This window comes from Cyanistes caeruleus, chromosome 1 (assembly GCF_971803275.1).
Source record: "Cyanistes caeruleus chromosome 1, bCyaCae1.hap1.1, whole genome shotgun sequence".
NCBI classification, from domain to species: domain Eukaryota; kingdom Metazoa; phylum Chordata; class Aves; order Passeriformes; family Paridae; genus Cyanistes; species Cyanistes caeruleus.
In genome coordinates, this window is record NC_141701.1 from 93,113,825 (window position 1) to 93,140,972 (window position 27,148).

The following is a 27,148-nucleotide window of genomic DNA, read 5'->3' on the forward strand; positions in this document are numbered from 1 at the left end:
GGTGGAAGTATGTGAATACTAAAATAACAGGAGGAGAGGAGCCAGCTCAGCACTTGTGCCTGTAACTGTGGCTGTGGCTATAAAAACAAATTAGTGTGGGGTGAGTTCATTATAAATTCAGTGTTGGTTACTGCCTCAGTACATGTTTTTGACCTATGGTTAATCTGAAGTAGTGCAAGGTGGTTCCCATGTGCCAGAAGTGCCTATCAGGGAAATTCCCAAGAGCGTCTGCTGGTGAATTCATGAGCTCCTCTGCCTTGTGCAGTGCCCTTATCATGGTAGAAAGAAAAATCAGCCTAGCATTTAAATATTGTTCATGAATTGAATGGGCAGATATGTTTCAAATTATTTTTTACAACACAGCTCTGCTGTGACTTCACTGTTTAATTTTTTAAAATTGTGAATCAGCACTAAATTTCCAAGGCAAAATAGACAATAAGGCTGGTTGGCATATATTTGGCTGTCAAGAACTGGTTAAGCTAGCTTTGGTCTAGCTCTTATTTCGTGCCCAGAAGTAACTTTGTAGACATAAATTAAAGCATGCAAATACCTGTTTGATCTGAGACTGCAGTAGGTAATTAAGTATCTTTGGAAAAAAACAGTCTGTAACTATTTCCTGGAGGAGAGGAATGAAAGAGAGGGGTTTAGAAAGTAAGCAGTTAGTGTTTTATATTATACTAGAGCACCATGCCAGTGCAAGCCATTTTAGGCTCAATCCCTGCATTCAGAAAACTGATTCACATTGTAAACTTGACCTGCACTGGATTAATGATCAGAAGATCTCTTGTTTTATCCCTGGACAAGTAGATCATGTTGCCTCATGACTTTCAGAGTTTTTTGTCCTTTCTGACAGTTTACCTAGGGATTCCTAGGGATGAATAAAGATACCAGTGGTAGTGTGATCTTGTTACCTAAAGCGAATTGAAAGGTCTTAAATACAATCATTGTAAGTTTTTGACAAATGTCATTATTTAAATATAAAGGCACGTAGGAATAAATTTTCAAAGCATTGCCTGGAGGACTGGCAATATTTCTTGCTTTGTAGTGAGAAGAATAGTACATTTTAGACTTAGTCCTGTATTTGAAAGAGCTCAGTAGATGAGATCTGAGGGCCTTTGAGTTTAGAAAACTTTGTTTTGGGAGGTCCAGGTTGAACTTTAAAAGCTGTGTATCACCCTGAAAGCCTGGCCTGTGTATTCAATTTCCCTGTCATTTCAAGGTGAGAAGAACATTTTTTTGCTTGCAGGCTTTTCATTAATGTTGAAGAGAAATCACGAGAACAATCAGCTCTCACGATGGTTTGAATTTCTTTTGGTAACAATTCATGTAAATAGGTGTGCATATGCAAGCTAGACATAGCTTTAGGGCTGCTGTTAAATTATCAGTGCATATTCCAGTTGAATTAAAATTGGACAGCTCTGACATGCCCAGCACTGTTAGTTGTAGGAGCAGCATTTAGATATACTACTTTTTCTGGAAGTAAAGTGGGTTGACTATGAGTTGGGATTTGGGGTGGGGTTGAGTTGTGGAAGTCATAGAAAACCAAAACTCTTTATTTCTTATGAACTGTTTTCAACTCAGGATTGCTTTTAGGTTATACAAAACTCTTAGGTTATCCAAACAACTGAGCAAAGTCTTTTAGCAGTTGTGTTTGCCTCTCTTTGAAGCAGGTGTGCTATGCAAGTCTTTCAGATATAGAATCACAAACTGGCTTGGTTTGGAAGGCCCCTTAAAGATCTTCTAGGCTCTCCTGTCTTGATCAGGGGCACCTTTCACCTGTCCAGGTTGCTCAAAGTCCCATCCAATCTGTCCTTGAATGCTTCCATGGATGGGGTATCCACAGCTTCTCTGGGCAACCTGTTCCAGTGCCTCACCACTCCCTGAGTAAAGAAATTCTTCCTAATAGCTAATCAAAACCTACTCTCTACATCAGCTAGCTCTCTTGGTGTGCCCTTGACTGATTAGGAGTGATGCTGGCTACTGCCTCTCTTCATTTTTAAGCAGGTTTTTAAGGTTTAAAGCAGAGCTGCTGGAATGCAGGTTCTCTCTGTTTTGAAAAGACAGAAATACAAAATAGGCTGAGCCCCATTTACCTGAACGTAGGGGACCACAGTAAAGTAGAGAATATTTCTTTACCCAATGCACCAATTGCAAGAAGTACTTGCAAATTGTTAAATGGATCAAGGGCTTCCCAGGTGAATGAAATCAGTGCACACACAGCAAGGACAAGGTGCTATTTGAATAAGGTAGTGAAAAGAAATGTTGATTGCACAAAATACATGTGTTTAAGCAGCAGTCAGGGTCATTTGTCCCTCTTTACCAGGGTGATCTTTACAGTAAAGGTGTAAATTTCATAGAATTTTAGGAAAATTTCCTACTCACATTTATACATTTAAGCTATTTTAAGGTAATTTGTGTGGAATTACATGGGCCAGTAATAAGCCTAAAACCTAGTAAGACCTAATCTGGGGATGGGAAACGGACCCAACAGAGCAGGTTGGGAGGGAAATGCTTGGTATTGTTCTTTGATACTTCTTCAAATATGTGGCTAGGAGGATTTTAAGAAAATATGAGTTTAAAAAGATGCTTTAACAGTGCTTTCAAATGCATAAGATCTTTGTATTTACCTGCTGGAAATGTGTGATACAGAGAATCAAGGTAAAAGAGGTGTTGAAATCCTTGGGAATAAACAAATAAAAGACTGTCTAGGTGAGTGTAGTCCTGTGTTTAAATCAGAGGTTGTTTATTGCAAGGTTGTAGCCTCAAAGCAGCTGTTCACAATAGCTTGTTGTACCAGTTCTACAAGATTTTCTGAAAGAAAAATCAAGATATGAAGCTTGCTGTTTGCTTGCCAAGGTTTGTTTCACACAAAAGTCCTGCATCTTTGCAACCTGTTCTGGGAGCCTTTTGCTTTGAGAAGGAGCTCTCTTTTTCTCTCTTGATCAGGAATAAATCCTATTCAAGCCCAAAATAAAGGGAAAAATATCTTTCCTTCATTTTTCTTTTCCTTTCAGATACTGGGAGTTAGGGGGGAAGGGAGAAACGCTAGAAACTGAGAGATGTTAAGAGCAGGCTTTAGAGCACGTTTAGCTATAATCGTTCTTATACACTCATGCATCTCTATCCTTTTATTAGCAGCCCTCCATGAAACATGGAGATTAGCACTAGTCATGTGGAAGTGTTTAAAAATTCAAGAAGTGACAATAGGAAGTGTCAGACAGTAATGGAATAAGTATGACAAAATTACAAAGACAGCAGCTATTCATTAATAAATTAGAACCTCATAGGGTTTTTTGAAACTGTAGGTGTCTAACTTGGAAATGATATTCTTCTGGATGCAACTTTATAATTTCCCTTTCACCCTGTTTGGTGGGAAAAAAAGTAATCCCTTTTTAATCATAGACCAGATCATGTGTTAATACTTCCCACTGCACATCCAGAAGTAAATTTGGTATGGAGAACTGCAGGCACAGCCACTTCCAAGGGACAGGTGGGGACCGGTGATGGGCAATCCTGGATGTGAAGATGGGGTGAGGAAAAAGCCTGGCTCACAGCGCCTTTCTCACACTCTCTGCTTACTGAAAACTGTAGAGTGTCACACTTGGGGTAGCCAAAACATGATGCAAGAAAGGATGTGTCACAGCTGGGTAATCTTGGCGGTGTCACCAGGAGGCTTGGGGTGGCGTTTCCTTGATGCTCAGCCCGGCATCTGAGGGCTCTGCATGGGATTCCCCGGCATGGGGTTGTGACTCAGGGTTTGGCAGGGGGCAGGCCCACCTCCCCCTCTTTCTCAGGCCACTGCACACACAACACCACCCAGATCTCTGTGTTCATGTTTTCCATTTAAAAGCACTCAGGGCCACCCAGTGCTTTGAGTGAGCAGCTGTGGTGGTGGGTCTCACGTTGGTCAGAATGGATCATGTTCTCAGTTACCCACAGTAAATATGGGTGGCCACGGGTCTCTCGGGGAAGTGCTTCCTTGCTGTCTGGAGGTGGCACCTATTGTCTGCTCTTCAAGCTTTGCTGCTGGAAATACTTTTCTTCTGCTTCCTCTCTCTGCAGATTTGCGTGCAAATGGTCTTGAGAAACCTCACATGGGAGAAAACCTTTTGAATCTGCTGCTCTGGTATAGAGGGACCAGTTTAATGAGAAACACTTCTCTGTAAAAAGATTTTATTAAATAAGGTCCCTTGTTCCTCTCTCCATTCCCTGCCCCTTTTGTTCCCTTCACTTTCCCGTCTGAGGACTAATAGGTGACTCTTGGATGTAATATACATTTTCTGATCAGCTCTCTGAGGGCTAAGTCCCCTGTCCCTCCATACAAGAACACCATTTCTTATTAATTTTTTTTTTTTAATGAAATGAGCTTATTAACCTGCCTTCTACTTTGTGTAAACTGTAATTAAAATGTATGAAGAGTTTGACTTGCAGTGTGCCCTTCTAAGATCTATTGTGGGGTCTACCTTAGTAGCATGTATCAAGAACACCGAAACATTGATTTTAATTTTTTTAAAAGAAAGACTCAGGTCATTTCACAGGGGGCAATCAGGGCCTTTGAATAAGGAACCCAGGAATGCCTTCTACCCTGGCAAAGTTTTGTGCAGCCATGGCAGCTACCTGTGGTAGGAAGAGAAAAGAATGAGTAGAGATCACAGTCAGCTCTAGCAAAGTCCTCACATCCCTGGTCTCCAAATAGCTATTGTATGGTTTAAATTTTCTTCCCCTCCTCTATGAGAAAACTGGTGAAGTAGAGGGAAGTGACATCCTTTGTGACTCTAACTGAAAGAGTACTAGGGTACAGTGAAAGTATTTCTGTGTAACCCATGAAGACAAATGTGGTGGGAGCCCAGACAGGCTGTTGGAGATTTAGAAATCTGAGGTACCCAACTTGTAAATGATAATTCTCCAGCAGTATCTGCAGGAGGCTTTACTTATGTGGAATGTTTGGTTTTGGTTTGGGTTTTTAATGTGTTTGTTTTGTTGTTCTTTTGTTTGTTTGGGGTTATTTTGCAGTTGTTTTCCTAATTTAGTTTTAAATTTCAAGCTATCTTTTGGTTATGATATGATCAGCTGTGACTCAACTTTTATTTTCTTGGTACTGAATTTCTAGCCATTTTCTGTGAAGCAAAATACTGAAAACAGAATCTGTGTATATTATATTGCTGAATCCTTCTCCAATGCAAATAAGGAGTTGAGAGAATTATTTTAAACACCACAGTTTTTAAGCAAGCTTGACTGTTGATAGCTGTGTCTGTGATACAGACAGATCAAAAGACAAAAATTTTCACTCTTTTAATTTAGTTATTCAGAGGCGTGGTTGGGGCTTTTTTTCCTCCTGCCTTGTTTTTTGTTTTTTTTTTGCTGACCTATCTGATTATCTCTGCTTCTTCCTCTTTACATTGCCCAGAGCCTGCTTTTTGCAGCCCAGAATTCCTCTACTGAAAGGTCAGGCTTGGTGTATTTGCCATTGTAATCTCCCTATTTCCCTGCTTTTAATCTCCCCATCGTCGAGGTTTTAAAAACAAGAGTGATGTTTTGCTGATGAGAGATTGGAAAAAGAGACATATATGATATATAGCCTCCAGAGTGGCCTGTCCAAAGATGCAAAGTGAGAATTTGCTCGCTTAGGGGAGTCAGAGGAAGGCTGAGTGGGTGCTGATTTCTCGTCAGCATCCTTCGGTCTTCACTCCATGGCTGAGGGTATCGTGAGGCAATGCAAAGTTTAAAGGGAGAAGATGTCTGCCTTTTCTGTAGCAGACTGAATGTGGCCTTTTCTGATGCCAGTGCCTTCCCAGATGCAGCCAAACTGAGTCTGGTGAGTGGCTCTGGACCAGTCTGTCGTTTCAGTCGAGCTGTGTCTTTGCACTCCAATAGCTTCTGGTATGTGCCTTAATTAATTAAATTGTATAATGTGTGCAAGGGAACCTCCTCCTCTTTCCTTGGATAGTGGCTTGCTCAGCTGATTTATCTTTTAAAAGTCCCAGTAAGACTGATTCTTTTGATGCTATTCTCTCTCTTTCCCTTGTGCAGGGTAAGCCAGCTTCATTATAAAGGCAGCGTAGCTGGGCAATTTCTTAGCTGTGGGTAAATAGCGGGACCTTTGAGCCGAGCCATTCCAGATGACCTAGGATGAATTGGGCTGCATTCCTAGCCAGGGCACCCCTTTTCCTAAACAGAGAGAAAGCTGCCTCTTAAGCACTCCTACTTATAACTTGGGGGCAGATGTTTTGCACTGTTGGTTTTTGCCGTGCTGAAAATATAGCATAAGGTTAGCAAAATATTTAAACTGTAGCATAGTCACAGGCTGAGTGCACAGGGTTTACTTAAGGGAGGAGAGTGCTATTTATGGAAGGCATGTGGTTTACTTCCTCCTCCCCGAAGTGGGAATGTTTCTCTGGGGTTTGGCATGCTCTTCTACGCAGTATTGAAAGAAGTAGACCAAGATTTTTGGGAACCTTCAATATATTTATGTCCACTTTCTCATGCCAGGTGTGGGAACTTTTTATTATTTTGTGCATTCATATTTTAGCTGCTAGGTTTTCAGCAGTATTTTAAATCTTTTACAGCCAAACTGTGCAATTTTCTCCCCTTTATTGTAGTGGTACATTGATAATCTGAATTAAGTGCAAATTATGGGAGCAAAATGAGAAGAAGACATTACAGCTCTCACAAATGCTTCATTATACTAAACTGCCAATTTTAAAATTCATTCCACTGAGTTTAAAGTGAAATGTTTAAAGGAAATGTGGATAGCTGGAAAGGTTGCCACGCTTCTTAAAAAAAGATTATATGATGATATGAGATACTTGGTTGTCATTGTGTCAATTATGGCTCGTCAGGCAACATTAGTCTTTGATGTCTGGCATTTGTGGAAGACAGTTATATGAGAGAGATAAAAAGCCCTGAAAAGTATGTTTGTTACTTGGCAGGGTTGAGTAAGATATTCAGCTCTGGAAAAAGGTCTTTGCAGTCCAACATTGTCAAGGCAGGAAAATATTTTTATGACTTGAGAAAATGGATCAATTCATTTCCTAATCCTGGGGAATGATTGATCCAGCAGCAGCCAGCCCAAAAATGGGACTTGAGAATAGCAACTTGATGTACCCTGAATTTAGGAACCTGTGCCTGTCTCCAAGGTATGTCTCCAGCCCCTTGGCAAGAGTGAGACAGGAAGATGGTGGAGCTGAGGGATGTCCTGTGCTATGTAGGTTTTCTGCCCTTCCATGAGCTTAGGAAATATTTAGTTATCAAATGCTACACCCATGCTGGAGTGAAGGTTTGAAACCCTTAGATTTTTGTTCAAACCATTAAGCTCTTTCATCTAATGAAAATCACTTTCTTTTAAAATGGAAAACATTAAACCAAACAATAACTATTTTTTTTCCTAATGACTTTTTTGATCCAAGAGCTTTCAGAGTGCTTAGCCTTGCAACTTCAGATTTATTTTTTTTTTTTTAAATTGCTTTACAGAATCACAGGATGTTTCTGTGGTGAACATACATCTGTGCTGGCTTTCGCTGAGCTTTGGAAATAGGTCAGGAATTAAAGCTCCGGCTTTGTGGTTCTGAGGAAAGCCCTTAAGAAACTCTCTCAGACATAAGAGGGTAAAGAGGGGTCACTGGAAGTGCTGTTTGACCATATATAGATGGCATGGTCTCTCCTGTCTGCAAGCATGTGTGACTCTATGCAGCCACATACATGTATGAGCTGCTGAAACCGGTGCTGTTTGCTGCTTGCTTAGCACAGATTGCTGCAGGAGGGAAAAAAAAAGAGGCAGTCATGGGAAAACATTAAGAGAAATGCTCTGCCTTCACATAATGGTGGTGGCTCCTCCTTACATGCCTCAAGCGTAGCTATATGTCTTAATCCTTGTTGTTTCGTGTACCTCCGTGAAAAAGCCAGCCCTATGGGCAGCGTGCGTTCGGTGTGCGGTGTCATTGCCATGGAAACTGGCACCAAACCTCGGTCACACATCGTGCCTGGATGGATGGAGGTCAGGCCACTGACTGGCTACTGCCGGATGGAGGTCGGGCTCTGGCATCTGCACTCTGCTGCCCTGCAGTCTTCTGCAAGCCCTCCTGCCAGGGAGGTACTGGGAAGAGGGATGGTGTCTCACAGAAGGGAAGAGGAAAGAAATAGTGCAGGAAGCAAAAATGGCCAATGAGGTGTGAAAAATCAACCATTTTGTCCTGCTCTCAGATGGTACTCTCTTGCTGTAGTTTGTTAATTTTGGGGTTTGTTTTGATTTCAGGATAGCAGTGGAAATGAATAACTGCTGCAACATTAGTGGGAGGTGCTTGAGTCATTTCTTATTCCCTCAGCCTGGGTCTCAGCAGGGCGGCACAGAGGAGCTCTGGGCGAGTGAGGCGTGCGCTGAATGAGCAGTGTGTGAAGCACAGAGGTGGAGAACTTGGCATAGAGATTAAATCTGGACATGATTTCTGTAGGGTTTCCTGAAGCATTAAAGAAAAAAAAAGTTCAAAGCCTTAGGTAAAAAAAAATAAAATGAAAAGCTAAAGTGAACTGAAATAAAACAAAATCCAACCTTTGGGGTAAATGGAATTCCCCTATATTTGTCTTTCCCTACCTGCTAGGAATGTTATGGCAGGATTACCAAATGTGAGTTGTTTTCTTTTCAACATTACAGAAGGGAAAAAATGGGATGGGAGGAGAGGTGTTTTATTTTTTTTTTCTTCAACATATTTTTCCTTTCCTTTGGCATAAGCAACTTCTTCCATCTCTCCAAAAAGTTCACTATTCTTTAGACCTCCGTGTGGCTTTTAAACAACCTCATCACGCTGTAGCTTTTTGCCATCCTAAAACATCACTTTCCAGGCATTCTGTGTAGGCTGCCTGCCTTCACAATGTGCACAGTTTTTCATGGCTTCTGTCCCCAGGTTAGGGAGAGCAGCTACTGCTTTCTGACCCTTCTTCCTCCCCTCTTCCCCTTCCCAGAACCCCTATGTGTGCTGAGGATGCAGCACAGCTGGGAGAGCCCCTTAATACTGCCTGCAGGTGAAAGAGGAAATTCACATTGTCAGCTGCTGTAAGGAGGTCTGATTTCTTTGTTTTGGACACTGCTGAGTGTGTTTTACTGCCAAAAGATTAGAGCATGGCTAAAGGGTTAGAAACCTGCACATGATACAAACCTTGGATAAATGCAGCTTTAAAGGTTCTTCTCCATCTCTGGACCTCCTGCTTTTTTTCCTAAGTTCATTATCAATCCAAACTAGCTGGTATAGGTAAGATTAACATATTAACAAAATCTTTGTTATACATTTATTTCTACTCCTGCTTTTGAGCAACCTGTGGGGCCTGTGGGCTACATGCCATTTTATCAAAATATTTCAAGCATCAAGCCATTTCTTTGGGAGTTGGTATTTGTCTGAGAATATATGCACTTAATCTCTAAGTGTGGTAAATTTATTTTTATCTTTTGTTATATAAAAATATTTTCAAATCTGAGAACCTGCCTTGCATAAATATGCAATAACACACTTAGACTTGGCCCCTGAGGAAGGCTGGTTGTTTAACAACTTGTCAAGGGGAAATTCAGTGCCAGTGCAAGGTGAAGCCTCGAGCTGGCTGGGGAGCTGCACTGTGGCTGCTGCTTCCCTCCTGTGTGTTTCCTGCAGCAGCTCTGCTCCATGTCTCCTCCTGGGGGGAACACGCCAAGGACAGAGTACATGGAGGCAGAAAGGGGAGAAGTGAAGGTTGTGCTGCTATTGCTGTTGCTCTGGAGGCTTTTTGCTTGGTCAGTTCGAAGTCAGGAATGATGTGTTTGTGCTCAGAAACTGGGATCCTTGGTGGCTTCATTTCAAATCTGGCATTTCTTGAATAAACCAGGGGCTTGTAACTCCTTTATCTCAGCATCCTCTGAAGCTGCTCATAGGGATGCAGCACATGCACATGTTGAGCTGTGGTCTCTGCTGTACCCCTTCATATCTCCTCTGCTTGCCCTCAGTTGTGCCACTGATGACAATGTCAGGGTGATGACAGTTCTGCAGCAATCCTGATTGTGAGCGTGTGCCAAAGCTTACCACATTTGTCCATCCCCTATGATCCCAGGCAGCAGAGAAATGAAATCATTAAGCTGCAATACCATGTGGGTCCAGCTCCAGCATATTCAAGCTGTGTGTGGCTTATTGTCACGTATGTGTGTAATTGCTAACTGGGTCTTCATGTGGTAGTGCCCTGAAAATGGGTTGCTGTCATTTTCTCTTTGATTAGTCTCCTCTCTAATTTAAAAGAAGTCTTCCCTTGAGGGAGATTTTTCTTAATTTACTTTGTTAGTGGATGTTTTTTTTTTTGAATTATAAACATACTTCTCTGTATAGAGCCTAGAAAAAAAATGGACTGACAAAAAACTAAATATTCCTGCTAAGCATGAGTCTGACAATGTTCAAGTTTTAAAAAGAAAAGAAGTAAAAAAAAAAATAATAATCTGAAAGTCAAGTTTTTTTCTGGTCTTTTCTTGCAGATTTTAAAATGTTTCTGCCAAGAAAATGACCACAGTAGTGCATGAAGCTATGGAAAAAACAGCTGAATCTTTTTATAGGTTGATGTTGCTATAATATCTAGTCCCTTCTTTTGAAAACATAAGCCAGGGAAATGTGTGCATGGAACCTCAGAAGTAAACACCTGGGCCTCTTTTAACATTAAAGTATTCAGAATATATAAAGATTACCTTAATTAATATGCTTTTTTCTTTAAATGAATTGGTGAAATTTGGCATGCTTCTTAAAGAGGCCTTTTGCCAGTCTTTTCCCATATTCTTAGCTCATGCCTTTGCATAATGATGTGATCTATGGTGGGCAGGAATAATTCAGCCTAACGATGAATAATGGTAGCATTTGTGGTCAACTGGTCATGACATTCTCATTTGAGCATTTCTCTTTGGGAACTGCGTCTTCAAGTCATGAGACTTGCAGTAATGTCAAGAGAGAGAGCAGCACAGAATCAGGCTGGATGAGGGAGAAAGGGGACACTTGTTTCACAGGGTCCACTGTGGTGGAGGACAGAATTAAAGAAAAAAAAAATAAAAATTGAAATACTTGCTTGAAATACTGGTAGCTTTACAATCCTCTCTTTGTAACAGTTCTTCTGCTCTCAAGTGCTTCTGTACTTCTGTGTTTCAATCAATGTATGCCTGCAGTTCTGTGCACAAAACCCACTGGGATCTCAGTGGGGGAAAAACAACCTGTAGGAAAGGAGGTGGTGGGAGTAGAGAAGGGCAGGACATCAAGTTAGGAGGAATTTATTAGTAGCCTAGAATAATCAAATGCAGAACAGAATAGATGACTTTTAAACATGCTGGAATTGGACATTCTATTCCAGATTTGGACCCTCCTGGGCAGAGGAAGGGGAACATGTTGGTAAACCTGGGGATCAGGTTTAAATGGAGATGTGATGTAAACACAGTCATGCCAGAATGACCTACTTCCATCATGCCTCATCTGTGTCATTTCTAAGTCCTGGGTGTTAGGTATATATGAAGGTTAATTACACAGAGATATATTATTCATTGATAAGTAGAGAGGAATGTGTGAGAAATGCAGAGTTCCTCACTACAGCTAAAATAGGCGCTTGTGGTAGCTGTGTGTAAAAATAGTCTGGACATTATAGCTTTGATTAAACTTGGGTTTGAAGTGCTGTGATTGTGCTGATTAGAAGTGTAGGATGTATCTGCTTTCTGTTGAAGCAAAAAATGTGTTTACAGGAAGATTAATAAATGGGAATGGAGTATCTGTGGTTCAAGGGAGAAGAATTATCAATGTTCCGATGACTTTTGCAAACTGAAAGTTCTGGAAGTTGGTTGTGGGCTAAGAAAACCACAAGTGCTCAGGCTTGGTTTAAATTAAGTCTCTCAGAATTTGTTTGAAGGTATGAGTTGGAATCCGAATATTGCAGTGATATTGCAGAGCTGACACTCTTTCTATCCTTCAGATGTCATTTACAGGACACTGGAGATAGTGGAAGAACCAGAAAGCTACGCTGCTCTTCCATGGTGTGAACTACTGCTGAAAATCATAAAGAAGAAAAGGAAACCTGATTTGTAGTTCTCAATAAAATGACATTAAGAGAACATGTGCTTCCTTGTCACATGTTACTTGAGAGATTCTGACAATGTATCCAAAGGAAATCCATCTTCAAGAAGGGAAAAAAAGAAAACCATGTCAAATCTGATAGTCTTCTGAAGTGTTCCATTAATTGTGGATTTTCATAAGGATTCTTCAAACACAGAATTAATTATTGTAAACAACAATGGTCTTATTCAAGATGCCATAAAGAAGGTAACAGAAACATGTCAAAGTCGTACAGTTTGTGCTGAAATCTAACTATTTTATAACAGCTGAAAGGGTTGAAGATAACCTTGCTCATCAGATGTATATTAGAAATGATTGCTAACAGCGGCTCCAGTATTTGGCCCATGGTTTTCAGAGAAGTCTGGAAAAGTATTTTCAGACAATATGTGCCCAAATTTATTTTTTTTAAAACTATCCTCTGCATTTTATTTAAGTCATGTAAAAGTTTGTAACTAGAGACTACAGACCAATTGCCCATCCAAAGTAAGCAGCAATGTTAGCTGGAGCAGAAGAAATGAAAATCAGATTAAACTGCTAGAATATTTTCTTTCATTTGAATAACAATGCTTTACAAGAGTTGCAGCTGAAAACGAGGGCCCATATAGTTTGATTCCATGCAAAAGCAGAGCACAGTGTATGGAGAGAACACAGAGAGTGCACACAGCAAATATTTGATCTGAGAAAGTTGTACAAAGAGTTGTGGGAAAAAGGAAAGGGAATAAAGGTGTTGATTCTGTTGCAATTAAAATAAAAGTACATGAAGTTTTGCTTAAATTCTTCTAATTTTGCCTTTTATTTGAGAAGAGTGTGAGAAGCTTGATTTTCATCTGGACTAGCCTAATGGAGCTGTGCTATTTCAATATACTTCTATTTTCAGGCTCTATAATATGGTAGTCTATGACAAGAGAAGAATCACAGCCTATGTGAAAGAGCAAATGTTCCCCTGATGACCACCACCAAAGTTTTTGCTGACATCATGGAAGACTTTTCTTAAGCAAGCAGTTTAGATTCTCAGAATAATATCTGTAATGATGGATGGTAACATTTACATGCACAAAATGGGTAATTCCACACTTAGGAAGAATTTAGAGCTGCTGTAGTGGGTTTTACTTCTTTGAATTCAAATGATTTGCACATGCCTGTGTCATGGCTGAGTGTGATCTCCTCAACTTTTCAAAGTTAGGTTGCTGAAGATACTGAAGCAAATACTTTGGAAACATGCTTCCTAATCATAGAATTCCTTTTTCACTAAGGATGTGGCTTTGATCAATTATTTACTTACCCGTCCTCAAAGTTATTTACACTTTTCAAAACCTTTCTTTGTTCAGTTTGTGCCCAAACTGCGCGTCCTTGGTACCGGCCTCTGCAGAAAGTCTGAGAGAAGTGGCAGCTGCAGTTTCTGTGCAGCTCCAAAAGATGAAACAACTTGAAGGAAACAAGCATGAGATTTTTTTTTAATCTCCTTTTATTTTGTGAGCCTTCCCTGCATTAGAATATCCACACCAGCACCCCTCCTGCAGTTATCAAATGTCTCAGCTTTGTTTCAGTGTTTAACCAGCTGTAAAAGATGTTTCATTGCCTTGTATATTCTTCCACCATTTAAGTAAATCACTTCAATGTTGTATTATAGATGACTGTAAAAAGGAAATGTTTTTTTGGTTTTTTTTTTCAATTACAGTAACTAGTGGCCAGGTATGCACACAAACCAGCATATTTGGAGCAAGCAGCAACCTGTCCTGCAGTTATTTGAGAGAGGGGGGCATGTACTCATTACCCCATGAGTAATGCAGCAATCCACGTGCCCTGCTGCTGAGGACCAGCTGGCTGCTGTGTGCTATCAGAGCTGCTTGCCAGCAGGCAAGGCTCATTAAGAGCCTAGTTGCAGGATATAACATCTTTGCAGTCAATTAACAATGCTGCTCTTTAAAAAGGTCCAGATCCTTCCTGATTCAGCAAAGCACTTCAATATATGTTCAAAGTTAAATGCTTGATTAAAGTTTTGTGTAATGAAGATGTGAGGTCTTGTGCTTGAGGTTAGACAGGTAGGAACATTCCCAAATCAGGGCCTGCCATGTTATGGTTCTTAGAGGTTTCCAGGAATCTTGAATATCCTGAAATACTGACTATGCTGATTTCCAACCTGAGTAAAACCTACAGCTGAAAAACAAAACCACACCATGTGACTGTGAAGCATGGAGGAAAACATTTTAAAGTCTGTATCTGGTCATCACTGATGTTTGTCTCGTCAAAGAAATGCTAGCAGACTGTTTACATTTTTGTATCCTTAAAAGAAATTAAAGAAATGACACTACCCTAGTCATCTGGAAGTGGTGAAAAAATATATATATTTATCAAAATGAACATTTTCTTTGAAGAAAGAAGCAATGCAAGTAATTGAATTGTTATGCACTTCCTGACTGTAGTATTTCTCACTGGACAGGGTTGTATTTTGTAGTCTGCTTCCTGTGGTCAAGTAAAGGAATGAGTATTAGGAAGACCAAAATTCAAGCTTTTGCCTTAGCTTTTTATGTAACAATGTCTACCACTTTGCCATGCTTATTTTCAGTTGTATGACATCTGCTTAGTTATTGTAATATCCTACTGATAACTCATTGCAGCAATAGGCATATGTCTTTGCTCTAGTTCAGTGGGTCAACAGCAGGATCAAAGATAGTGTCTCACTGATTGTGAGTTATTTATTAACATAGCCACCCTGCTTCTCATGGATTGGGCTTAAACACCTTACTTTGAGACCTAGATTTGGTATTTTCTCTAATAGTATGTTGAACTGTCAGAGCTCACTGCTTCATCTTCTGCAATGTCTCATTTTCTATATCCTCACTAATAATAGAATGCAAAATTCCAGGTGACTACAATGAGTGTAGATTGAAACCTCAATTTTTAAAGCAACTTGTGGTTTCTGGTGAAGCATCCTATGACTGTGGATTGTTCCATACTTCCTCTTATTTACTTTGTCCTGTTAGAGAACAAGTTGAAATAAGCTTCCTTGTCTGTGTGTGTGACACCTTACTTGTATGTTTTCAGCTTTTGTTTTCAGTCTGATCTGAGTTGGAGCGGTATTTTGTATTTAATTTATTATTTGGACCTGAAACTTAAAATGAGAGGGCCAAAACAAACACATCTCCTGTACAGAGACCGTCTAGAAATAGCTGGAATTGGATCACAGCCTGTAAGGTAGGCACAGCCTACCTACAGGTACCCACTGAGGTATGTCCCCCATGCTCATGGAGCTGGTTCTAGCTTCCCCAGACACCTCTGGTGCTGGGGATCATGGCTTCTGGCTGCCCAAAAGGTAAGGCAAGAGTCAGATCCTAGGGGGTCTGCCTCTGGTTTCCACTCTCAGATTCACTGGATCTATTCATGGGTAAGACTCAAAGATTTCACAGATTGTCACGTTTCAGAGATGTAGGGGAAATTTTGGGTTTCGTTGGTGCAGTGCTTGATCACCTCAGAGATGTAGGCTCTGAAAACAGTGAAATCCAGAGAGCTGAGGCAAACCCTGCTACAAGACCAGCCCCCAAATTCCACATCCATCACAGCCCACCAGAAATCTGATGTTCAGTGAGAACCCTGTCTTTCTTTTCCTTGCCCCAAACTTGCATTTCACACAGAGCAGATTGGGTTCAGTGATAGACACCTCTTCAGGTGAAAGCATTTGCCTCAAAATGTCCAGCCCCTTCCAGGCACAGGGGTGAGCCTGAGCTGGGAGGCTCCATCAGAAAACAGACAAACTTTGGAAGAGTTCAGACTACATCTGAGCTTTGCCACTGATTAAATGTAAATAATCTTGCTCAGACTCTAACAGCTGAGTTGAAGCAGAGATTTTGAAAAGAAAGAACTTGGATCACAATTTTATAGCTATCTCTAAAATATTTTATTGCTGGTTTATGACACCAGTGTGTAAATTATGGAGCTTTAAAGAGTTGCATTGTGAAGGTTTTATCCTTTGCTTATGTACAAAACATAAATACTACAGTTTTGTTTTCAGGGAAATTAAATACATATTTTTAAAAGGGTTGTTTAGGAAGCCAAGTGGGTTAGTAAAAAGAACACCTTATTCTTTTTTCTTTTTTTTTTCTTTTTTTTTTTTTCTTTTTTTTTTTTTTTAATGTGTGGATACTGCATTTTTATGGGTTGGTACTCAGTAATTATTTTCAGCCAGCTGATGTAGGTCAAACAATTGAAAAGAAGGAGAGGGGAATGAGTGTGTGTTGCATGTTTGCAAATACCACTACAGTGGAAATAGTGTGTCTAACACCATGTGGATCAGAGAAGAAATGCTTTCTATTATATGACTGATGCAGAAAAATATCTTTTGGCAGCACAAGCCATTTCTATGGTCTGAAGCAAACCTTATATAGTTTGTGTGTAGATAGAATCATCTTACACTGTGTGTGTACACATACATATGTGTCTACACAATGCAATCCTGTAGATATAACAACAGCTACCATATTGTCTCATTTGCATTGAAACTGCATGGGCATGTTATCCATTTTCAGAAGAGAAATTGTAACAAATGAAAATATTTAGTTTCCTACTACATTTTTAAAACAAAGTTAAAGCTATGTAATTCAAGAAATGTGTTGTATTTTGGAGACCAGAGTTTAAAGAGCAATTCCTTTTGGATGTGACTTCATCAAGATTCATCAGTAGCTTACTCTGGCCTTTATCTCTTGGGGTTTATAACCAGTACTCCTTCAGATTTTGCTCCATCCTATGTCAAGATGACTCACTGTTATTTCCTTCCACTGTCTCATGCTGAGTGACCAGGGGCAGAAAAAATGTTTTCAGCTGCTCCTTTTCGGTAATGTCCTTGTTCCAGGACACTTAGCTAAATTTTTCAAAAGTTATGAAACAGTTATGTCTGTGAACTCCATGTTATTCTCCTATGCCCAACCTTGGCATCAATTTCCTTTCCAAGCTTTGGGAAAAATGCTGATTTACACCTATTGGGATGAGGCTGAGGTGTGGTTCTCCTGTTCTTGAAGACTGGAAGGACTGGGAGGGGATATGAGTAGCCATAGTGGTGTAAAATACCCCTCTTTAATGGTTCTAAATTATTGTTGTTCAAATCTCTTGTATGTAATGTCTCGGTTCTCTTAGGAGATTCAGATGGATCATGCTTTACCAGATGTCCAAGCCAATACTGCTGTCCAGTCCTTGCTCTCAGCAACATCCTCCTGTCCTTGTGATGGGGGGTTCTTGGGAGGACTGTGCAGATCAAGCTTCACACTGCCTCTGCACTTCAGGCTCTCTGTCCTGTAAGTACACCAAAAAATGCTGTGGCTATTTGGCATGTCCAAGTCGGTTGACTGGGAGTGCTTTGACTTAACTTCTGGAAAACTTACCATGATTTTGATGATTTTATGCTTTTTAAGTGGATTAAACTATGTACCTGCCTCAAATAAACATGCAAGGTGGTTGATGTATTTGTCCCTGTAATCACCACAGGTTTCCAATGATTGTAGGGTAAATGGGTGTTTTTCCTCTCGTGCATTACAAGCATGCTGTAAACAACACAAAGGCTATATTTTACAGGCAACATCTGATAAAAGTAATTCTGTTGCTGCTGTTCCTAACAAGAAACAGAGGAGGTGCTTTTAGTTATTTTGAATTTCTAATATGTCTAGTGGTAACTCTGAGTATATAGACAGGGTGTGGAAACAACACTATGTATATAGGTGTTCATTTCCCAACTGTGACAAAGACATGTAACTAACTGTGCTTGCCTCAGCTGAAATAAACACTTTTGGGAAGAATTTGGCTGAATGGTTATTTTTGGTCTGGCAAAGGGGAAGCCGACAGAGTGACTGTTATTACTCTGATGCCAATTACTGGAACCGACCAGCTTAGGGGCAATTTGCTGACTTTGTTTAAAAACAAAACTGGTCTTTCTGGGTCCAACTGTGATTTAGAAAGGGAGGAGCTCTAAACCACTTTTTTTTTTTTAAAAAAAATAAATATATTTTTAAAAAAGGTTTCCTAGCTGAAAACATTATCTGAACTCCACATGGTGTGGGGTTTAGGGAATTAACAGGATGATTCAGACATACAATCCTCACATTCATTCCCACTCCTGAGAACTTTCCTCAAGGAATAAAATTTCTTTCCTGCACTTGGTCGGAAACAAAACAAACTCAAATCCTTCCCTCTTTTTTTTTTTTTTTTTTTCCTTTTTGACTGGAAAGTAACACAACTAATAAACCTGACATTAAACTCCAACACATGCTGTATGCCAGTATAATCTCAGGATATGAGTGGTGTGATTTTAGCAGGCATTTGCAGCACTCCTCCCCGTGAACTCTTGGCTGATACGTTGTCCCATCATTGCTTCCCTTTCCTCTCCCCTGCTCCATATGGAGACATGTGCCAGCAGGAGCTAAAGGGTGGCTCAAGGGGTGTTGTCTTTTCATATTTTGTCCTTAGAGAGTGGGACAGAAAGCGCTGAGGGTGCTGCCTTGTGTATTGGTTTGCAGCTCTGTGAGAAGACAGACCAAGGGCAGTGCCTGAGCTCTGACCCTGGGTACGAGGAAGTTGTGATCTCCCAGCCCCACTGTTGTCTTGATGTAACTCGGGTTTCCTTTTCCTATATGCATGTGTTGGGGGAAGGTCACATAAGCTGCAGTGAATCTCTTCAGCATGAATTCAGAGTACTCAGATTGTGCAGTAATCCCAAGGTGCACACCAGAAGAATTTTATGATGGATTGGTTTTCCACTCTTTCCCCTTTTGTTGCTTATTATCAAAACCAAATCAACTTGAACAAAACATGTCCTTTGATTTAAGGAGGAAATAAGGGAAGCTTGTGAAACTTGGTGCTTGCCCATGCTGCAGTTTTAGTTTAAATGCTTACAGGAACCTGTATTTTCTTGCTTTTTCCTTCACAGGATTGCTTTCCTTGGTGCCCCTTGTGCAGATATGTTTCAAAAATTCCTCTGCCATAACATTTAATATTTTTTAAATTTACAGTCAAACTTTTTTCCCACCTTGGTCATATTTCCTCACTACCCAGAAGCTTCCTTGTCCGTTGCCTTGGTCATCCTTTTGCTCTTTCAATCAGGAAAATTCTCTTAGCTTGCTCTTGTATTTTCTGGTCCAAAGGTGAATTAAATAGTACCAAACTTACCTGGTGATGTCTTGATTTTCTTTTATAATATATTTTTTACTCCTAATATTTTTGTTTCATTATTTTTGTTGCTGGTATTCCCTGCCAAATTTAGGGCTTTTTAATCAAATTGTCTGACTTCTATCTTTGTTCATAGAGTCTCCATGGGCTTCCTCTAAAATTCAGCTGAGTTCATTTTGATTCTTTCAAGCTTCTCTGCACTTCCAGTCTATTTCACACCTGCTTTTCCTACTGTGTCTTCAGTTTGGGGGAACAAGGGAAATTTATGAAATATCTTGCAGCCTGTTCCCTCTTACTGTCACAGTCATAGGCAACTGGATCAGCAGCTGCATTACTTACTGCATTCTAAACACAAATCCAGCCTAGAAAAGGATCAGAGTGGCTGCCTGCAGAATGTTGCCCTTCACCAATTGCTGATTCCCATTTTGCTGTACCAGAGGCTGCCAACACCCTTGCCTCTGAGGTGCTTCTGTAGTCCTGTGTCTCTCCTGCCTTTCCTCTAGCTGATGTTTCACTGGTGTTTAAATCCACATCCACCTGTGTTTTTACTACACACAGAGATGGAAACTCTGCCCAATCATTCTTTTTCATTCTTCAGCTTCCTTTTGTTTTGTCTTAAATATATTCAAGGGGGAAACAGGAGGAGGGATGGAAAAGGAAGGGTTCGGTCTAGACTTCCAAAGCAAATTCCTTTTCCCTACAGAGCACAGCTCATTTCCTTCCAGAGTGATGTGGCTGGGAAATTGTACATTTCTTCTCGGCACTGACTTCCCTGAGATTTGTCGAGTCAAAGCACAGCTACTAGGTGGGATCCAGAGGACCATAAACAGGAGTGTGTGAGTGTTTTTGTCACTGCCAAACAGGACAATAAACAGAGATTATTATAGAAGGGAGAGGTTGGTCTAGATAAGCAGCCACAGGGTGGAAATGTTGAAAAATAAATAGACAAATATCCATAGACACACCTGCACTTGGGCGTTTCTGCACTGTGGGGCCTCACAGGGCTTATTTTTGCCATAAAAGTCTCAAGGGCAGAGAACTGAGCAATGTGGAAGTTGATGGTTTTCCTTGAGGGTTAATTACAAGGTCTTGCCTTTGGGGAAAAAAAAAAAAAAAAGTAATGGTTTATTGTTCTAAATTTAACTCTTTATACCTTGCATTTAGCTCAAGAAAGAAGGGTTCTTTTTCTTTAAAATGCATTTATATTTGCTGGGTTTTAACAGTATGCCATTTAGTACTGTGGTATCCACTCTTACCAGGTCTCTGTGTTTGCTTTAAATCAAACTAATAAATTGGTTTAAGTCAAATTAAAACCAGACTGAAAGAGTAGTATAGTCATGGCTGAGCAGCTTGCCTCCTCCAGAGAGTTCAATATACTCTGAGCTCAATTTTTTTTCAAATGAATTAAATTCAGTTTGGAAAGGAAATGCTCAGGGAAAAAAAAAAAAAAAAAAGAAAAAAAAAGTGATGAGATCATAATCTGTTGACTCCATGGAGTTTCTAATTTAGTTGGTGCCTTTATGTGTTTGTTTGCTTAAAAGATGAGATTTCTTCTGTGTTGAGAGTGTGTAGAGACACGAGCAGGAAGATGAGCTGGAATCTGACTGTGTGTTTGATATAAGATAATTATTTCATCCATTCCACTTTGTTTTTGCTTAGCAAGACAATTCACACGGTGTTTATTGTCCTGCCACAAGTAATTGCAGATTAGTGTCTGAATGGCTGATACTTATTTCTGAGTCTGAGAAAGCTCATAACTGATTTATTGTGTTAATTGTCAGAAAATGCACAATGAAACTTTGGAGAAGTACTTCAAAAGTTCTAGGTATTACAGTTACACAGGAACTTGAGTTGGCTGATATTTTTTTAGTAGATGTATAGATGAGGAAACTGTCTTTACATTTTGTCTCAAAAATGAAAGTTCAGCAAACTATAGGCAGAGGAGCTTTAAAAGATCTCCTGCTTCTCAGGCCCTTTGAAATCCCAACCTCAGAAAAGCCTTCTGCTATTAGCCACCAGGTGAAACACCACAGGGTTTGCTGCTCTCCAACTTAATGACATTTTTCCCTGCAAAGGAAAACACCTGGCTTAGGAAGAAGTTGTGTAGGGCTGGGCAGGCACTGGTTACTGCATCCACTCAAATCTTCTCTCACTCAGCAGGGCAAAAATACTGGGGCCTCAGAATCTGGTGCTGCTCTCTGGCATGGGAGATTTTTTAAGTGCAAGAAAAAGACAGTGCAGTATAATGCAAAGGCCTTGTTGTGCAGCTCACACTGCAAATTATAGAACTTTCCTGTGAGACTAAGGGATGCTTGTTTTTGCTTTCTTCAGTCAGATTGCAGGAGGCCAGACCTGTACAACTTTTCCATTTGCAGAGGTACCTCTGCAGTGAAAAGATGTGTAGCTGGTAGCTGAAGGTCTTTGAATGCATTATAATTTACTATAATTCATCCAGTCATGTTGGGCTGGTTGGCTCAAGTTTAGCTGTAGCTGGAAAGGAAATTTTTGCACTGTTAAAGGAGTTCTGGCAGTCCCAGGTATTCAAGATGAAATGGAGGTGGGGGGAAAAAAAGATGGTTATGACATTCTACTGATATACTATGATTCTATTACAATCTGCAATTGAGGAATCACCATGGGCTTTTTTATTATTCCTGAAATGTGTAGATCTTTGTGGCTTGGATTTTATTTTTTATTTTTTTTTTATATGTTTGCTGTCTTTTGTCAGTTCCAAGCCTGCATTTATTAGCTGAAGATGAGAGGCAGAGGTGCTGCTGTCTTAGGGGAAGAATGGATACACGCCAAATACAAATGGTTTAGAAAATGCTGCATTTGCTGTATGATTGTGACATTATGCATTCTGACCAAGAGAAGGAACTGCAATAGTATGTAATGTTTTTACCCTACCAGAAAAAAGAGACAGGGCACAATCTCAAATTTTGAGTATTTTCTCATCTAATTTTTCCAAATGTGCACTCTAGTGGTACTTGGGATAGTAGGGGGAGGATGACTCTTCAGGCACAAATTAAGGTTGAGTATGTTTATACATGTAGATGCTCAGTGTTGCACAAAGCAGGGCAGTTCTTGAGAAAAAAGCAGTTATGCTCTTGGAAAGCCAGGATTTGAAGCAGTGCTATGTTAGGTGCTGAATGAGGCATATCAAAATACACAAAGATGGAAATTAAAAGAAGGAAAAAAACCAGGGTATCTAGCTTTGCTGCCTCCCATCTGGAAAGATTGCAGAGCCTGTGCTGTATCCCAGGGTCTGTCATGCTGTATGACCTTAATAAAGAAACTTTATCTCAAAGTTCCCAAGGTCTTACATTTGTAAAACAAGAACAATATGCAAGGTTCCCTGAGTTCTGTGAATAAAAAGGTACTGAATAAATTTTTTTTTAGTAGTAATAATAACAATAACAACAACAACAACAACAATAGTAATAATAATAATATACATTATAAGAATTTATTTGTTCTCTCTGTAATTTTAGTTCAGACAGAATTATGTCTATTTTTCTGTGAACAGTGCTGTAAGATACAGAAAGTTGTAAAGATGCAAAATTACAGTTTCTCTGAAGGTATTGCATGGGCACAACCTGTAAAGATTATGGAGTTCTTTGCTTTTTTCTTATGTGTAGCATACTCCATAGCAGTAAAGTATTTTCAGATCAGTGCTTTTCAGCAGATGTGTTTAGCACTTTCCCAGGAAATGATCAACAAATAAAACACACTGAGAAAGGAAACTAGCATTTACTTTCTGTTTTTGAAGGTGGCTTGTATTTTGCAAAACAAGATGGAAGGGGCTAGATCTCCCATAGCATTAGCATCTAAAGAACAGTGTGTCTCACACTGAGCTAACAGTGGTGGAATATAATAGATAAGAAGAGCTATATTTTTTATTTGTACCTTTGCATTTCAATTATTGTTGTTGTAGCTGACTCTGAGGCAGATTGGGCATAAGGATGCATGGTCATCGCTTGGAATCAGGTCTTGTCTCTCGATGAGTAATCTCTTTCCTATCACTGTCTCCTTTTTAGTTTCACTGGACCAAATAAAATGAAGTGCATTCACTTTGACAACCTTAAGTTTGCTCTTAAAAGTCTCTAGATTTGGGAAAAAAGCCATAGCTGGCTTGTTTAATGAACAATCCTTGGCTGCAATTCCTCATTTCAAAACCTGCCTTCTTTCAGCACTGTCAATGAGCTCAAAGGGTCCAGGCTTGGGCCGATAACTGTGATGCTCAGTGGAACTCGAGATATGCATGTAAATTATATTTATGGTTGCTGCTTTTTCCTTCTTTGGTACAAATATGATGAATATTTACCATCTTTAAGCTGGTTGGAAGCAAGCAAAATAACAAGGTTACAACAGAGACAGAGTTTTTTCAATGTGGAGGAAGTCTTGGAGTTTCCTAAATATTTGGAGGAGGAGTACTTCCTTCCTGAAACTTCAGGATATAAATGAAGACTTACTGGGCTGTGTATCCCTTGACTCTTGCTAATTTTACCTCAGAATTTAAGAGGTGCTACAGAAATAAGTGTGACCAGAGAACCACAATGCTTCTCAGAAAGTAGTGTTTTTGAGATGTGACACAGTCCATTTTATGTCATCCTGGGAACCCTGCTAAAGCAGGGAAGAGCAGAGTCCTCCATCACAAATGCATAAAATGGGCTGAGAATGGATTATAAAGGTATATCTTCCACATCACTAAATTATTCTCCTCTTTCCTACCCATTGCCTCTATATCAGAAACATTGCTGGAAATACATCTGGAAAATTAGCAAAATGTTTGTTTTACTTCTTTTCAAAGTGTTTTCATGGTTTTAGGTGAGTGTTTGACTTATGTTCATTGGCCCTTGCACAAGAGACTGAAAGCTATTTCCTTTTTCCTTAATTAGAGCATGTAGAATATCAGGTTTCTGAGCAGTGAATTTCCTTTCAGGAGATAGGTGAGCGTATGTGGTAGAAGTAGTTGTTTTTCTAAACCTGAGAATTTTGTCCTGTATTTTATAGATACTATCTTAAGCCAAACTTGTACTTTTCATACAGACAGAAGTGCAATTTTTTTTCCTTCCTTTTATTCCCCACCTCCCCCCTTTTTTTTTTTTTTTTTTTTGAATGAAATAGAGAAGTGGGAAGTTAGAAATATCTGAGGGAATTTCTAGGAGGGTGGCCATAGGAATGTGGTGAAGGTAGCAGCTCAACCCTGTTTGTGTGTGTAACTTGATTTTGAGTCTGCACTGCTGGTGCTGTTGAGAAAGGGGAAAAAAAAATTAAAGTGGAGAGATTGTGTGCAGTTTTTTAAGGTCATGTATTTTTATATCTGCTGTCTTGTCTGTGTGGGTGGGCAGGTATGAGTCTTGGTCTGTCTTATGCAATGTCAGAGGGAAGTTCAGGTCGGTGTGGTGCTGGGGCCAGCCCACATCCTCCACCCACACAGGCCCATGAACAGTGGCACACATCAATCAGGGAAAACCCTCAGCCCCTGGCACCACTGGAACAGGTGTGTGGGCTCACGGTGACATCAGATGACTGTCACATTGGCATGGGGCAGCCACCAGTGCCTGGCCCATGTTCTGTGTACATCAGGTCTACCTCCTGAAATCTAGGCTGTGGTGCAGCTTCCAGCACTCAGACCACCTATAACTATCCTTTTCTCTCACACGTGCTTTGGGGTAGAACAGATGGAGAGAAGAATGAGGAGAATGATTTTACAAACTGTTGCAGATCTCCATATAACACCCCCTGCAAAATGCCATGCTCTTTAAGGTGTCAATAAACAGAGGGAGAGAGGGAAAACCAAGGCTTTGTCCAGCCAAAAGCAGAGTTGGCTAGATCAGTCATGACCAAAACTTCGGAAAGTTTTTGAAGCACAGACAGTTCTTTTTGCAGGAAAAGTTCCTGCAGAGCTACTGCTTTCATGTCCATTTAGTGCTGTTTTGGTTTTTTTTTAAGCACCAATATTACCCCTTGTTTTTATTCCTTGAAAGGTAACCCAGAATAAATGCAGACTAATCCTACCCATCCCTCTTTATTTTGCTGTCTCAATGTTTTGAAGTAGTATACCAACACCTACCTGTAAATAAACTGTGTGTAATGAAAACACTCTTCACTTTACTCTGTGTCTATGTTACTGTGGCTTAATTTGCCCTAGGAATTTGGTAGAGTGTCTCTGGGTTCTATGAGCACATATGAGAGAAGACTTCAGTGTCAGCTTCTGCTGATTTATATAAGATATAGGTGATTTATAAAGGATATCTGTAATAGCCCTTATTTTGCAAAGCAGATGTAGTATATTAGATCAAATTATTTTGACATATCCCAGGGGGCAGAGGAAGAGATCCGAGGACTGTTGAGATGGTAGGTGCCCCCAGATCTGGGCATGCTCTTAAGACTGTTGGCAGAATGATGTCTCCATTATTTGTGGGTGGGACCTCAAAAGTTTAATGTCTCCAGAAATTAAGATGTGTTTCAACCTGCCTATAGCAGTCTATACTCTCAGATCCTGAAGGACAGGAATGCATGTGTACCATCCTTCCAGCTGCAGTCTAAACCTTGCTTATGAATAAGTGTATGAAGAAACTCAATTTAAATTAAAGGGCTTATGCAATAATTTTATCTTTACACATAAGCAAGAGATACCAGGATTTTAAGAAGGAGTGGTATTAATCACTATAGCAATCCTTTCTAAGGAAGAACAAAAAGGCACTTTTTTATCCATTAGAATACTGTAGCCTTCCTGATTCAGTGTATTCACAGCCATACAAAATTACAGGGTAAGGGCCTGCTTGGGAACAAATTCCCCCTATATTGTCATGCCAACAGTGTTCATGCTGTTCCATTTCACCAACAGATAATAATAGGCATAGATGCCTAGACCCGTGAAAGGAGGTGCCTTCAGTTCTGCTGTTCAGAGTTAGAAGCAGTACAGCAATTCTGACTTCTACAAGGTAGAAGCGTTTCCAGCTTTGAAACACTGTTTTATTTTGTGATGAAATGTATTGACTTAACAAGTATACAATTAAGTGTAGCCATGAGTGTAGCTTACATAGATAAGGAGACCATCTTCACCTATGTTACCTAAGGTTTGGTAGGTGTGACATCTGTGAAAGGGGGTCTGAGTCCTTCTGGCTTGGGATGTGAACTCACCACCACTGAACTGTTGAGAAGAATCTCCTTGTAGGGAGAAGTCTCCTCCCACTTCTTTATTTTTCTTTTCTGCCAATAACCTCTCTTGTAAACAAACTCCTAGACCAGCTGCTTCAGTGTCACATGTTTTTTTCTTTTCCTATAAAAGTTGTCCCCTGCTTCTTTCAGCCTCAGGAGCCACATGGGTAGTAGTTCTGCTTTAAGGTAAAGGAATTGCTTTCCATGCCTAGATTGCATGGATGTTGTCTAACAGGCTGATGCACAGGAGAGCAACCATATGATGATTTCAAAAGAGATGTGCTTGGCTTTACCAGCTCTGGTTTGCTACTTTACCATACAAAAGAGGTCATTCTCTTAATCAAGTTTTCACAGGGTAAGGGTAGAACAGGCTGGTACAGATGGTGGAAGAAATCAAGGGAAACAAGGAGAGAGGGGAAAAGAAAAAAAAAGGAAAATATTTGTCAGGCTTGACAGTGTTAATGAAAACATAAAGAAAGGAGGAAAGCAGTGTTTGGAGAGCAAAGAGTGACCTGACAAATGTGACCTTTGTTTTTCTCAAGGGCTTCTGACTTTGAAACCAAAGCTGCCTTTAATGTTCACCAGGTGCCATCAGGGTGTTTTGATTGCCTTTATGGAAGGGAATTAGCCTCATAGCTTCAGCATCTGCACTTCAGTGAACTTCAGGGACAGGGTGTATTCTTGTTCAGATCATAACCCTTAAGGTTCAAAGGCCATGAGCAGCTAAATAATTAATTCAGTTACTT

At 40.0% G+C, this 27,148-nt stretch overlaps 1 long non-coding RNA gene across 1 annotated transcript in view; it reads left to right on the forward strand.

The window, feature by feature from the left end:
* The window catches only part of LOC111923732 (uncharacterized), a 227,430-nt gene that overhangs the window by 179,449 nt on the left and 20,833 nt on the right, over positions 1-27,148 (forward strand). Inside the window, exon 9 of the long non-coding RNA XR_015274046.1 lies at positions 17,214-17,371. This is a non-coding gene — a long non-coding RNA (uncharacterized LOC111923732). The remainder of the gene's footprint in view (positions 1-17,213; positions 17,372-27,148) is intronic.